Here is a 20933-nt window from a genome sequence, read left to right on the forward strand (position 1 = left end):
GTCTTGATGAAAGATAATTTATCTCCTATTCACGAATACTGCCCGTTGCTGTATGATAGTCAGCTTCAAACAGTGGAGTTGTTCATAAGTGAAGACATAGTTGAGCGTGGACAAAACATAACACGAAACAAAAGATTATAGGCACCGTATACATCGAAAAAAATTCTTGATCACTTCTAATAGGTTTTTCCCTTCAGGTAGTAAAAATGTAGAATACGGAAATTTCTGTCTTCGAGAACTTCATACTCGACGCACAATCATTAAGGGCTACACCAGCCTAGAATAATACTGTACCAAAGGCGTTTGTAGTATACAGGCACACCTTTCCAACACTTTAACGTATGATTTGCTATGCACAATAATTAACAAGATTTATTCAGTTTAAAAAAAAGGCTGGAAATGTCAAATTACTATTTTCCCAACCAAATATTTATAGGTTACTTTAGTCTTTAGACGAAAGTACTTCCTGGCTCATCACTATATAGAAACAAAAAATATTCATATGTAAGCGAAGAGAATCCCTGTGGATTTGCTAGAGAATTCTTTCCACTATTATTGAAGCAACATGTGTATTAGGGGTGTCATAGGAGCCTAAAATTGAGCTATCACGCATTCTGATCCCTCAAAAGTTGCGAATGGTAAATAAAAATCCATTTTACAAAAAAAAAACCTTTTGTTCGGAAAGGTTTCTGTATGAAATAAAAAAAAATTATGAAATAAACTTTTTTTTCTTATTTATAAACAAGCATTATGTGCTTTAAAAAATGATATTGCAGGATATGTAAAGTTAAATCCCTTACTTTTAGAATGAAATAAACGTTGCACGCCCCCGAATTTAATGCAATAATAGAAGAAAAAGATAAAAATTACTTATGAAGAGGAGAAAATTCTTCAAATATCTTATTTTTATTATTCTACATAAGTTTGTATATAATAATGCCCGAAGACTATAGATATTGAAAAATTATTTTCTCCTTTTCATAAGAAATTTTAATATTTTCGTCTATTCTCGCACTAAATCCGGGGGTGGTGCACAACGTTTATCTCGCTGCAGAAGTAAGGGTTTTAACTTTAGTAAAAAATTACATATTGTGCAATATCATTTTTTAAAGCACATAAAGCTTCTTTTCTTTACTTCATATAGAAACCTTTCCAGATAAAAAGGGGAGGGGGTAAATTTTTTTATTCGGGCTTTTTTTTAAAAAAGTAAAACAGATTTATAATTACAATTTGCAACGTTTGAGGGGTCAGAATGCGTGATAGCTCAGTTTTGGGCTCCCGTGATACCCCCTAGTGTTTATATTCGTCAATGCGTACTAAGTCCATGCAAAGTGGGGTACTACAGCTGTCAACGGCGTGGGTGTGTATTTTCAAAAAAGTGGGAGGGTTTAACAAAATAAAATTTACATCATTGGGGGCGTCCGACGAATTTTCTATATAAAAGGCATTCTACTTTTTAAACAACTTTGACTACAAAGTTGTTTTTTTTAATGATAAATCACACCAATAATTTATTTAACATTTATTTCATAAGTTTTATTAGAGTCAAATTGATTTTATAAGATACAAAATTTGAATGAAAAACAATTTTTTTCAAAGAAAGGGAAATAAATTTGGTTTCTAGAAAATTATGACTGTTAATTTTAATTTTTTACAAGATGAAATTATTTAATTGTGATCACTATTAAAATTCTGCAAAATTGGGAGACCAATACCCCCTTTGCCCAAATGGTTCCAGGCCCACTAACCACTATGAAATAAATTTAATAATAGAAATACAAAATCTACATATGTCCCAAACAAAAATTTTATATAGAGATGTCTAATTTTTGCAACACTTGTGGGGTAGGGACCCTTAAATTTACAAATGGTTTTCCTTGTGAAAGTTGGGACACTCAGCCCCTATTTGGAACTTTTAAGATTTGGAAGATTTATTTAAAAAAATATGATATGGCCTTTTCTTTTAATTAAATTTGACTTTAATTTCGAATTCTGTAAGTTTTTTTTGGAGGGATGCACAAAAAGTCCGCACGATCAATAGTAAATACAAATTTAGTGCCTTAAATTACGTTTTTTTTTAAAGTCAAAAGTGCTAATTACTCTCAAATTAACCAATGAACAAGATATTTATAAAATAGCACGTAAAACCAATTTTAATTTCCTTTGCTGCCCGTCATGGAATGCTGCTCAATATGAAGATTCCCCATCTTGGCAACACAGATTGGTCATGGGCAGACAATATCATTACCTTCCTTGATTTGGACTTTGCCACCATATAAACACCATACGCACGATTTTAGGAAGATACAAGAGGTTCAAATGTGGCAAAAATGGTTCTTAGTTTTGGTTTATGTTAGTTGGTTGTTTTTTTTATTCTTGTAAAGTGTGAAGTTTTTTTGTTTTGTTTTTCTAGTTTTATAATTTGATCGTTGTTTTCATTGGAATTTAAAAGTGTTGAATATAGATTGTTAAAGGTGCATGTAATTATAAATATGTATATTTTTATAATGATGGCTTTTATCCAAAGAATTAAATTTAAACTATAATATTTATTTATATTGTATAACAATGCAACTTCTTCGGATTTTTAATAAAAACCAAAAAAAAAACATTTTGTCTGAGCAATCTATTTTTTGTAATCGAGATTAAAGCCAAGGAAATGGCCCACACTCCCCTCTCTAAAACTTCTTGTACCTCTCAAATATTTTAAAATAATTTCAAATGTATAGATATCCTTATCTAAAATTTGTTTTAGCAGATATTGATATTATAATTCACCCTTACACTCAGAGATCAAATAAAACACAGCAACACCATATAACGGGTCAACTGTTATTATTTAACCTTTTTAACATACAAAGTATTGAAGTGCATGGCGGGATCCAGGGTGAATTAGAAAACAAGTTCATAAACTATTAATTTTTAATTGAAATCTAAAGAAACCGTGTTAGTAAACGTATCCGCCCTCAGAATTGAAGGTGAGCTCCAGGCGGTGGTGGAAGCTGATCAAGACCCAATGGATTTACTTATGGAGGCCCAGGCCTTGATGACAGAGGTCTTTAGGGCGTGAATGCTGTTGTGCGTCTACTGCAGTCTTTGGACTCAACGTATACATAAATGGAATAGTCTAAGGGGTGAGGTATGAGCTCTTCAGAGGAGAAACCTTTATTAAAAAAACCATTTTACTGTGAATCTGAAAAGCACAAAGCAATAAAACAACTTAAAGCAACTGAACCATTAGCACAGATTGTAATAATATTTTAGAGATGAGCCTCCCGTCATTTTTAGATCCCTGGACACTACTGATGGGAATTTGTTCATTTTACTGGACATGTCATGAACGTTGATTGTATCAAAATTATAAAATTTTTGTCAAAAAGTTTCCGTAACCTCCTTTCCTGCCCCATAAAAAAAGTTCTAGGCATAGCCCTGATACGAGCTCGTATTGCTTGTAGCACGATATTATGGATTTAGTGTTATTTATACAACGGTATGTGAGGTCAATTTTTGACCCTTTCTTAAGTTAAATGCAGGCAGTTATCAAGTTCAGAGTCCCCATCGGGATGTACTGCACAGAAAAGAATAATTATGTAACACATGCTTTGGAAGAAAAACGGTGGCTCATGTGTTTATAGACTGCTTCGAGCTGAGGTGGATCTGAAGATGTATCAAAAATGTTCTAGAAAGTGGGAGTGGCTTAATCTTGGTTGTAATTTTAACATATTTTTGAGTTTTAAGAGCTGTTGTCTTTTTAATTTAATTCTTGAAAGCAGAACATCCAAGTCATTGCTAGTCTGTGTGCTCATAAGAGACAAAGTGTAACAAATAGGATTTGTTACGGTGCTATAAGTGTCAGTTTACTACGTTCATTTTCGATTTATTTATTCATTTTTACATACCTGGAGTACATATATTAGGCCTCACTGAGCAGATTTGGTAACCACTGAATGAGGGAAGTAAACACATTTTAATTAGGAGCTCTACTGCAAACGAGAAGCCCATTAATTTTTAGTTAAACAACTATGAAGCATATAAATTTAATAAAGTTTTTTATTAAACTAAAAATGATGATTGCAGGCCAAGGTTCGAAAAGACTGCTTTTAAAAGATCATCGTCACTCACAGCTCTGAATGCATTTGGACATTTAATAAGTGTTTTAAATATATTATCGTTTTATTTGATTTTTTTGTGTGATCATTTATTTATATATATATTAAATGCTTTTCCAATAATGGCTTACAATTCCCCAAAGAGGAGAGAAATCCATTGTGTTTTTTCCTTAATTGTGAAAAACAGGAGAGTAATCTTTAAAAAGAGCATTTAATTGTAGATTAATACCTTCTTGATGATTTATAACCTTGAATGTATAATCAAGAAACTGTACGTAACGTTTTTCTATGGATTTAAAGAGATGATGATTATGTTGATTATAAAAAAACTCAAAAGTTTGATAATTGAATCAAACTTATAATCAAATCATACCTTGACTTTTACTAAAAGTTTTTATAAAAAGCAACCGAGAATTACAACATCTTGTTCACTGGTATCATCATGGATAGATTAATTGGGTAAAAACCCCATACAAGGGATTTTTAGGAAAAGTACTAAAGTAATTACCCCATGTCTCTCTCTTAACTAATGGTTTTGTAACTTGAAATAAGACAGGACATTGACAAAGATCCAAAGTGTGTCTTGTAGGTAAACATATGTATATTAGCAAAAAATATAATAGACCCTAACCGATTTTGGGTACTCGAACTGTTTATCCTGAAAGATCTAAGGGATTTTTAGAATCTTAAAAAGCTTCGAGTATTTCTTAATCCTAGTTTACAAAGAGACAATATTATTATTATATAACTTTAATATTTTTGTAAATTGGTAGGTTGGACTGATTAATTATAAGAAAACATTAGAGTACCACATATACTCCATCTAGCCTAAGAAAGTACTCTGTACATTTATATGAGAATGTTCTTATTTTGTTGAAATGTCCGGGTTATCAGCTTAAAATCCATTCGTTTTGATAAATACAATCGCAAAAGTTTGATAAAGCTAAACAAAGTATAAAGGTAGCTCAACGACATCAAAGTTTTTGGAAATTACCATTGAAAGACGGTGCATTCATTTCAAGAGGAAAAAAATTATGGAACACCTTTTCCATTGAGTTCCAGAAGAAGATTTATAAGTCAGATGTAGTAATTGTCATAATATTATGTTTACTTATACGTAATCAATGCAACTCCATCCGACCAATTAATAATATTTTTTTGTTATTTTGCATTGCTTCAGAATCAGTCGTGAGTCAAAATGTAGTCGTAATTGTGATCCTGAGCTTGTATTCCTTTCTTTTTGACTTCCAAAATGAATTGCCCTCCAGATCAATAGTAAACTTCAAAAGCGTTTCTGATCATAAAAAAGTAAATTTTTTTATACCATTCCCTATTTGCTTTATATATTATACAAAATTTACATCATCAAATAATCCAGAGCAATTCTATAAAATATACGTAAATAAACATTGTACTTATCGCTCTGGGCTAGAATTTCAACTAATGCCTTAAAAATAAATAGTGATCATACTGAAAATAAGCAAAAAGTACATACAGCAATCATAACACATGGGTTGTCGAATGGGGAAGAAAAAATCGTGAGGGGTCGTGTTCGTTTTGGAATTTCTAAGATGGTCCACGGAACTTTCATGGTGTCAAAGGGGCTTAAACTTTCTCATTCCTAATTGCAAAGGCTTCATCGCCATCCGACTAACTACTTATGGGGTTTTTCGGATAGATGAGTTGTTGAGAGAAATCATCTGAGAAGCGTGTTTCTCTCGAGATGAAAGTCCATAAATCAGGTTCTAAAGCATGGAATTTTAAGGGATTTCCTCTCCTGCAAAATTCCATGTCTTACATTCTGACTTAAGGATTTTCATGGCATGAGAGTATAGCTGGCGGAACAAAAGTTTTTTTTTTTTTTGTCTTTAAAGATTAAAATATAACAGTAATCGTTGTTTTGCCAGTATTAATTACGAAAGACATTATTCCAACCTCTCAAAAATATTTTTTTTAAATAGAGAATACCATTTGAAAGTTTATCTTTCTTTTCCCCCAAAAAAAGAAAAAGAAAAAAAAAACGTTTCCCACTGAGTGGTACATTCAAATCTAATCACTTTGAATTTTAAAATGAAGCAAAATATAATTTATAAGTTATTAAGAGTATTTCAACAAAATTAATATGATAAATAGATGTGTGTCTAAGCTTTGTTAATCGTTAATGTAACCACCATTAGCGGCGACGATGGCTTCCGGGTGGTGGAAGTCCTAGTACCCGCTGTGGATGTAAGCCTCTATTATGGCGTCCAAGTGCTGGCTGAAAGTAGCTTTGAAGGCCTTAGTGTTTTGGTGACACTGCAGGCCTTCCCCATATACACAAAAAGGATAGTCCAGGGATATGCATCAGAGCTGTAGGGACCCCAAAATAAGTATCAAAAAGATCAAAAGACTCATTTAAAACTCATTCAAAAAAGTCTTACAATGGAGGAAATATTTTTTTTTTATTGTTTGAGACAAAAGGGGCCTCACTTTCCTCAGAAGGTTCTTCTTGTTGTGAAAACTAGGAATCTCTTCCAAGAGCCCTCAAGGACTTGAGAGGATTGTCCTGGGCTGTTATCTTTTACTCATCCGGGTCCAGTTTCACCTTTTTGACAGATCATTTCTTCCTCTCCAAAGTTCCAGACTTGCCAAAGGCTTAAACGTTAGTCCTGAAGACACCCAACAGCTATGAGTGCACGAATGGAAATTCGTCAACCCCTAAGAAGTGTCATTTTCTCGACTTGTACATAAGCTAAAGAGCTCATATTTGATTTTTGTGTAACCAATTGTTTAGGCTTTAATATATTGAAATTTGCATAAATTTCAATTCATCAACCTTTATTAATTATTGAATTAGTAGATGTTCAAATTTAAAGTGAGCACGAGTATAAAGGGACCAACAAATCTTCCTAACTTTTTTCTTTCCTTTTTCGGTAAAAAAATTTAGAAAAAAACTTTTTAAATATTTTTATCGATTAGAAAAACGTTTATCTAAATAATGTAATGCTTAATAACTAAAAAAGTAGTTTTAGCATCTACATTTATGCATGAAAGAGTTTTTGCCATTTCTCTTAATTTATCGAGATGTGCGATTTAAAGATGACATTTTTTTAAATGCAATTTTGCATTAGTATATAAAAACTATGCATATAATAAATTTTCAGCACAAGCCGTCATCGAAATTCTAAAAAAGTAGGAAAACAAACAAATGTAGTGGCCTTGTTGATTTTCCATTTCTTTCTTCTTTTTTTTTTTACATACCGAAAAAACCTACGATTCACAACCCTCCCAACTAGTGTCAAAGTGCCATTTTTTCCATTTATATGTCTGTCTTTTATTTCCTTAGAATATATTATATAGTGATGAAAATCGTGTGTACCTTGAGGATTTTAAAATAAACTAGAAAACGAAAATTAACGTGAAATTTGGAAACTCTTTTGGAGGAGAGCCACTTAGCTGTCATGACGTTTCATTAAATCAGATACTATCAGCTGTGACATGAAAGGAAATTAACAAGCCCATTGACAAGAATCACTCCGATATTGATCCTCAATTCTACAAAATTCCAACAATGATTGTATTTATAACTCCGCAAGAAATAATCCTTCCTCAAGGTTACTCTCCATATATTATGAGGTCACATAAATTTAATAAAAATGTTTTGAATACAATTGAATGTAGTGGGAAAGGAAGTTTACTACTCAGTACTTAAATAATAATGACAGTACCATTTGAAGAAAATCCATACATCAAATGACCAATTCCAAATAATTAAGTACTTCAGTTTAAAAATGCATATGATTTACATCCCTACCTACATATATAATTTCCTGATGGTAAACTATATTTTTTATTCCAGTATTAAAGTAATCTCCATAATGGCATTAATATATGTATACCGTATATGTTTTTTTTTCGTTTGAAAATATTTTTTCTTTTGTAAAGTCTTGTATATTTTCTGATTGTTTCTTTTAATACTAACTAAAAATGACATAATTACCGTCAATTGTAATTTAACATATTTTCGTTAAATAATATACAGGGTTGGGCAAAAATGTTATAAATATTTCTATTTATTTTTTTTATCTACTGCGTTCATCTTACTCAGCTATAATTTCACCTAAAAGTACTGTCCATAGACAACAACTTTGGGAATTTTACTTAATCTGCTCAGTTTTACCATGAAACAGCAATAAGAGAAACGTAAAGTCATTACAAAATTGTTTGAGGAGAGTAACGAGACTAAAACAATCATAAAAGTCACAAAATATGTAAGGAACACTGTCTATGACGTCTGGAAGAGACTGAAAGTGGATAAGGGGCTTCCCCATTCGTCATGTGGTTTATATAAACCCAAAAAATGCACTGGTCACATCCTGGCTTGGTTCAAGAGGTATATTAAAGCAAATCCTGGCATCTTAATGGCTCAACATGCTCGGAGTAGGTATATAAGTAGGAAAACGTTGACCAGAGCCATCAAGGAAGTCTGATATCCGGCGAAGGTGTCCCCTTCCTAACACACCATAGAGGATATCAGGTGGCAGAGAAGCCAATATTCTCTACCTAATTTTTAAATCAAATCTAGGCATCATACAACTATTCAGTTATGAGTCAAACTTCAATTTGAACGTTGCCTACAGACCAAAGAATGACCTCTGACTGCCAGAGAACAGAGGTCATGTTCATTTTGTGATGAAGACCAAGTTTTCCATCAAAGATAATGGCGTTTGGCTTGATCAACGTTGACGACAATGTCATGCCGACTATCACTTTGGACAACGGTCTAAAGTTGACCTCCTCAATGTACTTTGCCCTTCTTAAGAATGTTGTGACGCCATGGCTGAAAGTTACATGCCTTCAGAAAAGCAGGTTAATTTGGATTCAAGACTGAGGGCCTTGTCATGTTGTCAAAACTGTCATACATTACTTCGAAGCTAGTCACCGTCGTTATCAAAGCTGATGAGTGGCCTTCCAACTGCTCTGACCTTAAACTGTGAGATATTTCGTTTTGGCATACATACCTTAAAATAAAACTATTTATTCACTTTTAAAATATAAAACCTCTCCACTATAACCATTCCTGTTTTGATTCTATAAATTATATTATTTTATGGTAAGTTAGTTGAAATTAAATATATAATATGCATAGATAGAGATTATTCTTAATATGCGTGAAATATGTTTCGACAGCGTAGTTCCTTGTTGTCACACTGGTAAGGCATCTAGTTGAAACCTCAAAAATATTGAAATAAGAATTTCTTCGTATAAATATTTAAAATCAAACATAAAATTATTAATAAATGGAAATCATCACAACCACATTATTAGTTATTTCCTTAATCTCTAATGAGCGTTTATATATCATTATTGTTATTCATATAGAAAGTAATTCGGTTAATTGCTCTATTAAAAAAAAGTTCTTTAGTCTCTCCAATTAAAACATTTTGATTTCAAACCGAAACTAAATGGAGAACTTTAAGTTGCAGGAAAAGAAGAGACAATTAAACAAAAGACTAGTGTAATTTCAATGGCTAAGCTGCGGCATAGATGGAAAAGTGATGAAATAGAATTAATGACTCAAAATAGGACTTTTCAAATTTGTCGTAGCTCAAACCAAAAAAAAGTTATTAATCGTCGACCGACAAAATAAGTGTAGATTAGAAAGAAGATGAAGATATTATTAAGCGAAATTCTTTTTTGTACATTATATCCAATAAATTTTTCAAAATTAAGATGAAAAACTTCATAGATGCACAAAATGAAAGATTAATAAAAATGTCTGTTCCATTTTTATAATAATGACAATTTATCAACGTGGGGAAAAATAATGACTTTAAAATATATGAACTGATTTACCATTTGGTATCAATATTTATGACAAATATACTCATGGTTTACTCAACACTGATGGCGAAAAATATATTATAAATTTATTATAGGATCTTACTTAATTGCTTAATTAGTCTACATCGAATGATCATTGATCAATGTAACCATGAGTTGTTCCAATTAAAGAAAATTCATAGTAGTCATATCTAAATATAATGAAATAAATAAATATCTGAAATAAAAGTTGAGCTTGCTACCGCCTTAATAAATCATCAAAAGCAATTTAAAACGAAAGGAATATTAATCCAACGATTTGTTGCATTAAAATATCCAAAAAAATGAAGTAATTAATGCTAAACATGTTGATTGATTCACACTGAAGTTTTTAATCCATACTGTAAGTCAAAAATTCCTCAGATTAAAGGTACTTCATTAAGCAGATATCCTCTATAAATAAAATGGGAGGACGAGACACCTTCAAAAATGAATCATAAGCATATCCTCATTTTGGAAATCGAATCAGAAACACTTTCAATCAATTAGAAAAGGTAGATCAAATCAATTGGACTAGAGATGATATATAAATTAATTATGATGAAAATATGTTCTTTTAGAGCTGTTTTTCTCCAATAGAAGCTAAATATGATGAACTAAAAGGAACTGACAATCTCATTACTCTGTTATGCATCTCTCCTCAAAAAAAGTCATTTTTCGATGAGATTTATTAAAAAGTATTTTATCCATGCTTGCTAATAAAGAGGCCCTGCCATTTGAAGTTTGATTTGAAAGTGATTAAAAGACATTCTTGGACCAAAAATAGTTATTTCTTCAAAAAAAAACTTAATAATAGTTTATAGTTGCTTTTGGAGCACTCTTTCAAATTTCACCTCCAAAAATGAAATTTTCCCATAAAATCTTTCAGCAAACGATCCATAACTGTATGATTGACTACATAAATAAGAAATTATTTATGGAGGATGGGAAAAGTCCCTGTCTCTGAGCTCATAATTCATCACTTTTTCAGAGGATTTAATTATTATGACTTATTTTTCATAGAAAAATTACTTAATATTTATTTTCTTGGTTAATCGAGGAGGTTGCGTAGCTAGTGTCTATTTAGATGTTCAGTAATACATGGTTGTAGTAAAGGTCCAGGAACATCCCCAAAGATCCTTGAAATCCCTGAAGCTCTCTGTGAAGAGGAATATGCCCGGTTCCGCAAGATAGATGTAAGAAAGGCATGTTCATCCTTTTATCCTCCGTATACATTTCTTGATAAATTCCAAGGGTGATCATATTGCATGATATAATAGCTAATTGTTCAATTCAAATTTCATATTTCTTAAATTTTGTCTGAAAATGTTATCTAGTATTATTTAAAATTACATGAAAATATTTCCAAATTCTTCTGCGCACCCCTTCATAAAAATGTGTTTTTTAGAGCTGTGCTCAATATTTTGAACAAAAACAATTAATTATTTAAAAATCCTACCAATGTTTACATTATTTAGCATATTTGTATTCAAAATATCCAATACTTTTTTTTTTTAATTGAACTTTATTCTAAGTGCTTTGTACATCAAAACACTTATTAGGAAAAATTTATGTATTCGTAAGAATATATTTTCATTCTATTCATCAGGCTGATTCTGTTGTTGCTTTTGAAAGATGTTTAATTTCAATACATTTTTGATGGATTTAAATACTTAGCCGTAGACCAAAGAAGGAAAAAAAAATGCAAAAAATTAAAAATTATATATAAGGAACATTTAAAAAAATGAATAAAACTACCATTATAACAACTAAAATTACTCTAATTTTATACACGTTTAGAAGGTTCCCAGTGAAAAGGAATTATAAATAGTTTAATTAGTGTTTGTTAATGTTTATATTATTATTTCTATTTACATGTTCATTGATAATAATTATGTTCACCTTTTCTCAATGAGAATAAATAATATTAGTTTTAAAAAAAAGACTAAGATACTGAGGTATCCAATGTCTCACAAACGCTAGAATGAGGAGGAGGTTTATAAGTGAAAAGCCTCCAAGCCACGGAGTGATGAAAAACGCATTTGCAGATTTTTCCTACGCCTCAAATGTTCCGTGAATACATTTCTTGGGACTACGATTAATGTCCATAACAAAAAGCACCAAATAAGCCGTGCAACAGTCTCCAAGGTTTATCAACTTTGACCAGAGAATAGCCTTACAGACAAAATGGATGCCACCCGGCTTCCACCAGATTAAGACCTCCATCATTAGGTACTGGGATGATAAAGTTTCCCCTATGGACATGGCTATGGTTTTCAAATCTTTTAGGCTTCATAAAGAGTGAAGGATTGGTGAAGATGGTGGACGACACATTGAAATATTTTTCAATGTTTTTGTATTCTTAGAACTTGTAAATAAAATTTAAACCTTTACTTGCTTCCTGTATTGATCAGGATGCGGTTAAAGGTGTTTGAGATTTATCTGAACGAGCCATTACACTGAAATTTTTGTACGCAGACGATCAAAATTTGATCGTTTTATTTTATTCGTCTTTATATAAGTACTTGTTTTCGTGACTTTTGAAACGTGTTATTGCATTAAGTTCAAGATTTTAAGATATATTATACGTATTGACTTTCTATGAGCCTTCTACGCTCAATCGTTGATCCATTTCTTGAAGGATCAAAACTTTTTTCCTCTTTAGGAAGACATAAACATTGTCAATAAACCATTTGAGCATCAGAAGATATTTCTCTGTTATCATTACCCTTCAAACATTAACAACTCCTTTGTATTTTTGTCAGCTATTAATTTATTTGCACTTTCCTTTGATTCTCAAGATTGGTTTTTAAACTCTAATTCAATTGTATTAAATGGTAAATATTAGCAGTAATTCTCGAGAATTATAAATTTGATAACTCCCAAGAGCTTATAGAAACTTCTAAAATTGATTTCTGATGTTATATTGGCAATCCCCGAGAAATTTATCGTCTTAAGTATTAATTTCTAATACGTATTAGAGTTATCCTGAATCTGTAATAGTAAATACTTTTCAACAAATTGATTATAGTTTAATGCGCGTTGTGGTAAGATGAAAACTCAGACCTGATCAATTTTTTCTTATTATTTTTATCTGATTGACACTCAGTTCTAAACAAAATGTCGGACCTTGTGGATGTAGGCAATACTCATTCTAGCAAAGATTGAGATCATTTTACTCAAAATAGAAAAACACAACAGAGCAAATGTAATTATTGTGGTACAATTGAAATGGCTAAAAGCTAGAAATACAACTAGACTGAGTAAAAATGTGAAGAGAAAACAAAGATGAAGGCAAAACATCACAAAAAAAAAGTTATGGAAAAATATTTCAATCAAATAACAAACCCTAAAAAAGATCTTCATGAAAAAAATGCGAGGATGCTTGATACATTCAAAAGAAGCCCCCTTAACTATTACACCAACTTTTTTAATTTTCTTTTACTAAGCTTCGCTTAATAGTGTCGATAATTTTCCATATATTTTTTTAAGCATAACTGATACTCCCTATTCTTGGAAGTGCCCCAAAAAATCGATAATTTATCATCACTTGTGAATATCAGTACTACAATTAAATGAAGACTGGTCTAAGAGTTGAAGAGAAGGATTTAATTTCCTTATAAGCTTTTCAATGCTATATAGCTGCCTAAAGTACTCTGAGCTTTAGAAATTTGGTTTATCAACATCTATTTGTCAGAGCTTAAACGCTTAGCAAAAATGATTGCCTATTAGCTGCATAGTTAAAAACTAAACAATTTGAATATGACATTTCTGCAACTTTTATTGTGAATACAAGGAGAGCTAGAGTAATTAAACTCTATTAGGATGTTGGCTCATGTATTGTCATTTTTAATCTTCCCTGTAGCCTCACTCGGCTTTAATGGTCTTGATGGGATGTAGGAAGCTCTTACAGTTTTTAATAATGTAGTTGGCCCTCATAGAGTTCCAATATTTAGCGGATTTAGTCTTGCATTCACACCAAGCCGATGTTTTGATTCATTTATAACTATATTTTTCGGTATGGCTACTAGAGTACCTGAAAATGTCGGCTAGTTGTATTTAACTGGTACAAATATATTATTGTAATAGCAAATTGTACAAATTAACTCCTCTTAAATAAATTTATATACGCGTAATGCACTCATAGTTCAAAACTGGATCTGATGAGGAAGATTTTCTCGTCGTGTGGACGCAAAGCCTTTTTGAATCTGAATAGCAACAGCATTGTTTTGAAAACAAACAGACAGACTCTCAGAGTGTAGAAAAATCAGATGTCAATTCCAGAATTTTATGATGAATGACTTGAAAATAAATTTAAGTTGTCAATCTAAAAAAAACTTTGATTAAATAAAATACTAACACAGTTTGATAAAAAGCCTCAAAAAAAGACTTGATCTTCTTTGGAGGAATACATTATTTTCTTAAAAAAGTGATTCATCCGAAAATTTATCCAGAAGGCCTTTTCAGTAACATCTTGTGTGATGGTTGTAAATCCCTTTATTAATGTTCTCTATTCCCATTTAAATTAAGATACATATTTATAAAATACATTTAATTCCCTCAGATCCTATAAAGTAAAACTGAAGGATCAAAATGATTAAGTTATCTTAATTCATGGTAGATACTAAAAAATACTCCATATGAGAGATTTAACAACCTCCTTCACATAATGTGTCCTTAAATGTACTTTGATGTTCCTTAAAATTATTTTGTTATTGTTATTAGGATGGGATGATTGAATTTCAACTTTACTCTGTCGCTGTCTTCAATTTCAAGATAGATAGAGAAAGTGCTGGGAAGCTTGGAATAATGTACCACTCATTTCGGCCTTTTGTCTTGTTTCTTTTTTGAAGAAAAGGTTCCGCGGTACAATGAAGGTGAAGATGATGATGTGACGAGATATGAAAAATGTTTACTATATATGAGTGTGCTCGAGTTTTTTTAGTATGAAACACTTATCTCAAAAGCAATTGAATAAACCATCAAAGAACGTTTATCCTCTAATTTCAGTGTAAAAAATTTAAATGGAATCGTTCTTAATCATATATTATGTGTAGTATTTACTCTCAGTATGTGAACTAGGATATCATAAGCTCCATGATTTATAAAATGCTTATGTTTCCTGTGAATCAGTGTATGCTTTGTCGCCAAGACTTTTAAATATGATACTAAAACATTAAATCTGATTTTATGTCATTCTTTATATATTCTGACAATGACTTGTATTCTATTTATTCAAATATATATTAAAATTTTTAAATGGGTTTTAGTAAACTCAATTAACTGCTTACTGACTAGAAGTTTTACCTTTTGATTTATCGGTGTTTTTAGTTTTTTTGATGTGAGAAAACATTGAAACGATGCATTGGAATCGGCTCAATAATGTTGATTCCACCAATAACTACAGGGAGCGGGGATCAAATTTTCGCCTACTTTAAACCTTGATAACTTGAAGACAACATTATCAAATAAAACACCGGTTACCAAATAGGAAAGCTATTCTCGTCAGCTGACGATACGTAGTTCAGTTAGCATCATGCCGTCATCATATGAGGGTATAAAGAGCTATAAGGGGAACGAGGAGCTTTCGTGGTCCGCCGTAGTCATGGAATTGGTTAATAATGGAGGTGAAATCTCCAATTCAACGATTGCTTCCCCCTTAGGAGTGAATTTACGGACTGTTCAGCGTATCAGTAAGAAGCTAGAGGACACCTGGGATGTTGATACTGCCATAAAGAGGGCACCCAAGGAGGAGGGCGCCGACAGGAAGGTCAGGGACACCAACTTTGTCGACAAGGTGAAGAAGATGGTTGAGGATGACCCTACCAGGTCCATGAAGGCCATGGTGAGGGATCTGGGCCGGAGACAGGCCCTGGGTGTGGCAACAGGACTCAGCACCCTGCCATGTGTCCAAAATCTCCATGCAGGGGTTAACCGAGAACTTTTATGACGTCGTAACCAAGTATTTGTGGCCTCCTAACTCTCCCGACCTTAATCCTTTGGACTATTTTGTCTGGGCTATATTTCTCGACATAGCCCCAGACATCCCCATAGCACCAAGGCCAGCCTGATGGACTCCATCAAGGAGGTATTCGGCAACATGGACAATGAGATGGTCAGAAGAGCCTGCGGCCGGTTCAGAGGCCGTATTGAGGCCGTTATTGATGCCGACGGGGATTATATCGAATGAATGGCTACTCTATACCTATATGCTCGTCATAGTTTTAATTTTCAATAAAAAAGGTAAAAAATGCATATTTTGTGTTGTTTTTTGGCGACAATTTGATCCCCGCTCCCTTTATGCATAATTAAATGGATATATAGATATTATTACTGGTTTAAGCACATTTTAGGACACGAAATTAAGGTTACAAATCAATAAAATAGCTAGAATAGACGACATGGTTCAGACAAATTCAAAGAAAGAATAGAAGGGGAGAGGGAGGGGGAGAGAGAGAAAGGAAAGTAGATAGACAAGATATACAAATTTGCTGTGCACAGGAAATTCACTTAAAAGTAACAATTTAGAAATAATCACATATTTAGTAGTACAACAATTTGAATTGTATCATGAGTTGCTCAAAAAGTCCGTAACAATAAGAGTTGGGTTGAGCAGTTTACTTTGAAACCATTAAGTAAATTTTTCACCAATTTTTTCCTTTTGTATGTTTGTTGATCAATATTGTTTATAGCAAAAGTGAAATGGAGTCCGTGTTTTCCGAGTCAAGTTCAAATCATCAGTAATCGTCCAAGGTCTATGACAAAAAAGAAACGAGATTCGACTCCGGCACTGGTTTAAGTTTTGATATACTTTTTAGAGATACATTGAAGTAGTCGATTCGAAAAGTAGGCTGCGACTGTAAAAGCAAACTCCTCATTACCCCAAAGCATGATAGCAACTGACTCTAACTCTACCAAAACTCTAGAATCTCCCCTTTAGAATGACACCTCATTTTGCTGCACCTTTTATTTGCACTTTGCTAATATCCATATAAATTAAAATATATATTTGTTCAAATGCATTCATGATATTGTTATTCATTAAAGTTATTTGATGTACAGAACAGGGTGAGCAAGCTCACACATGTGATCTCCAATGGAAAATCCCCAACGGGAGTGATAACAAAACAATTGTGTATTGTGTTGACGCCTTGGATCTACATGGTTACCTGTGGGAGGCCTCACATGTGGCAGTTGGACTCCGAACCTTGCCATACCTCGAAGAAGTGTCTTAAATGGCTCTCAAATTTTGATGACTTCATTTCACCGGACTTTTTGGATCTGAGTCTGATGATTTTTTATCTGTAAACATAATCGAACGACAAACCAACCAAACCCCCTACAATACCAAAGATGAAATTGTCATTTGGATCAAGAAGAAATTCCAGGATTTGCCAAGGGTCCAAATGGCCCCTGACTTTTCGCTACATATAAGGATTGTAATTTAGGCTAGAGGGGATTTTATGCAAAAGAATAAATCAGAGCCGTCACGCTTTCAGAAACTGATTTTATTTTTTGAATAATTTTAAAGCATAGAATAATTGTTTTTAACTTTTTCTCTTTGAAATATATTTACAACCACGCAGCTCCTACATGAACAAATTATTTTTTGGCTGTTAATATCTATATTCTATGTAAATCTTAATTACCCCTGAAGTATCTTCGATAATCTAAGCATGAGAAACACTGTTATAAACAGCTGAACATGGTTTTAAAAGGGTGTATTGTTGAAATCCAAACACTTACATCTTGCGTAATATTTTAATTAGCACTTTAAAGAAAGCTTACAGTTCGAGTTTTGATAGGATTCTTATAACAATAAAGATGAAGCCTAACTCACAGTATTGGGTGTCTTTAGGTCCAACGTGGAAAAAGTGTCCAAACTTTTTCATTTGGAACAATAAAAAAGTCACCTCGGAAGTCTATGAGTTACAAAATTGGCAGAGAGTTGTAATTAGTAAGATTAATAATCAAGTTGATAGAAAGATTTTGTTCGTCGTAGATGAAGAAGGCAATAACGCTAAATATGCATAAACAAAGCGTTTGATATGCAATCATAAGGCATGGGCATGTACTGGAGAGAAGATACAATATCTAATGACAGCTTACGATACTGACGCTAAAACTGCGGTATTTCACATGGCAAGATCCGTCAGATTATTGGTCATGGGGACTTATGGAGATGATGAAGAATTGATTATTTACTACGACTAAATACATAGGAATGATGAAGCTGGTTGATGCTCCAAAAGTAAGGGTTTTTACAAATTAGAATGTACCGAGAGACAAATTTAGTTCTGATCTCTATTAAATGTATTTCATTTAACTATTTATAAATATAAATAAAAAAGTTTAATATAGTGTTATAATTCATTATGAGGGATGGGTAATTCGTTGACAATAATTGTTTTTCCGGCGTATTGAGGAGGTGTAAAATCGTGAGTGATAGGTTGACACATCCAACTTCAAAAAGGGATTCCCAAGTAAGTCTTATTTGAATATTTAATGAGGGGTGATTGATTTCGGTGTAGGTATATTATATTTTCAAATTTGATCATAAGGGATATCACCCGTACATATTGTGCAGCCTTCAAAAAAAAGGGCAAAGGCCGTCATTAAGCCTAAGAAAGGCAGTAATGAATTGAAAAATGTTGATTTCAGTTACATTTCAATGGAAATGTACTAAATTTTGTTCTTATTAATTCAAAAATGGTGTTTTAATCAAGTTTGAAAAGAAATATTTTGTGTAACCATAAAAGTAAGACTTTAAAGAGAAGAATAAAAAAAACACATGAGATGAATTGATAGTCCCTCCTACCCGCTGCCAAATTGTGTATTGTGTATAACCCTCTTCCAAAAGATACAAAACACAATATATCAAAAAATACCCGCACAATGAGATCAAAAAAGTCGAGATAGCTATTCTACTTCACACGGAACACACACCAACAAAGATCCAAAACCTCACTTACTTACAACGTCAAGAATGCCATTAATGTCGGTATTGGCATTAAGACAAACTTCAATAAGATGGAGAGCCGGTATACACAGCAAAGGTTACACAATCCTCGTAAAAGACCAAACTATAATTCCTGCCGAAAAAAAAGTAGCTGCATACCTAAGAGATGACAACCTGGTAGACTTTTTCTTCCGGCTGCAGATTCACGGGAGGTCCTGCCAGACATGGACACTAAAAAAAAAAACTCTCCAGGTTTCCTTCAATGAGCATTGTAAATCCATGATCCCCAATGCCATTATTACCACCTGTTAGAGCTTCCAGTGTCCCATCAAGGACGTTATCAATGTTGATTGAGGCTACATTGAAGATTACAAATTACAACACAGATGCCAACATATTAAGAAATTTTGATTAATGTAGCTTCTGCAGTTCCCACAATTAAACTTGTTCTACTCTCAAATTCAAAACCTTTAGTTTTCGATTACATACATACATCGTAGAGATTCGGATAAAAAAGTATGGTGGCAACGAGACTATTCTGACTTACCATTTTAGGCAGTTTTATAGTCCATTTATATACTTCTACAAGTAAATCCATGTTCAAACTAAGTCATGTGAAGATATATTCCATGACGTGTCAAAAAAAAACGTATAAATCAATAAACAATAAAGAATTTATTAAAAATCAAAATTAATTAAATCAAATTAATCCTTTTACATGGTAAAGGCAATTTTTGATGATATTACTTTAAAAAGTCCAGTAAAAATAAATCATGCAAGATTAAACAACAAGAGGATAAACATTTGGAGTATTTCTAAATTTGCTTGCCTTGATAAATATTCATATAGTCTATTGTTAAGCAAACAAAGTAACTTGACTTCATTCTCACTAATTAGCATCTTATTTAATCTAAATAACTTTTTAAATCACAAAAAAACCGTTGATGGTCACTTTCGGATAATCAGTTTTATAAATTGTGAACAATACGTCATATGTATGCTTCTAAGGAGAATCCTACAGATAACCTTATTTGGTTGAAGAGATTTGTACTTTTTTTATAAAAAACTATGTTGTTCTGCATTTAAAATAATTCCGAAGTAAAAAAACATGACTAGGTAAAAATTTCAAGCTATAAAACTGTTTAAGGAGCAAAAATTAAGAGTTAAAGAAATTGCTTTACCATTAATACAAGAAAATGCATATTTTTCGACTTGAAAATATCCTTTTAAGTAGTATTGGTGATGCTATATCTGAGATTTAAAAAATATAGGATACATTCTGCTACATATTACTAGATGAAGTAAGATAAATATTGGTTTTCGGATCAATTTGGACTTAAAACAGTTATTGGTTTGGTTCAATTTGTTACTCAAATAAATTGTAATTAAAAGGAATCTTCCCAAAAAAATATATAAAACCAATTATCACAGCCATCTATTTAGACCAAATTTGTACTACAATTGCATCACCCATAGACAAGACCAGATGGTAATCACTTTGTACTAGGTCCAAGCTGTAGGGTGAATGCATAAGAACATCTTATTCGAGCTCCTGACGCGTCATCAAAGATGTTTGCGGCCTCGCATTGTCTTAATGATGTATTGTTGTCTCCTATTCACGTATGCTGATCGCTTCTGTTGGTTTCCAGCTTCAAACAATCTCGTTGTTAACAATAGTGGGTAGAATGGATCTGAAAAAATTGCTCAACCCGCTGTTGTGCAACACAATCCAAAATATTATAGGCCCCATATAATATTATTGATTGCATTCGACGCGTATTTCCCATTCAGGTTCTAAATATTTAAAATATGGCGAAATTCTTCCTTTGAGAAGGCTATACTCGAAGCTGGATAATTCACAACTCAGCCAACCAAGCGTAATACTGTCAAAAAAAGCCTTTGTATGCACTCACACGTTTACTACACTTTATTGTATGATCTGATGTGACCCATAATGAAGAAGATATATTTTGATAAAAGAAGGGGCTGGAAATACGAAATTACTTTTTCCCCAACCTTATATA

This window comes from Lepeophtheirus salmonis, chromosome 11 (assembly GCF_016086655.4).
Source record: "Lepeophtheirus salmonis chromosome 11, UVic_Lsal_1.4, whole genome shotgun sequence".
NCBI classification, from domain to species: Eukaryota; Metazoa; Arthropoda; class Copepoda; order Siphonostomatoida; family Caligidae; genus Lepeophtheirus; species Lepeophtheirus salmonis.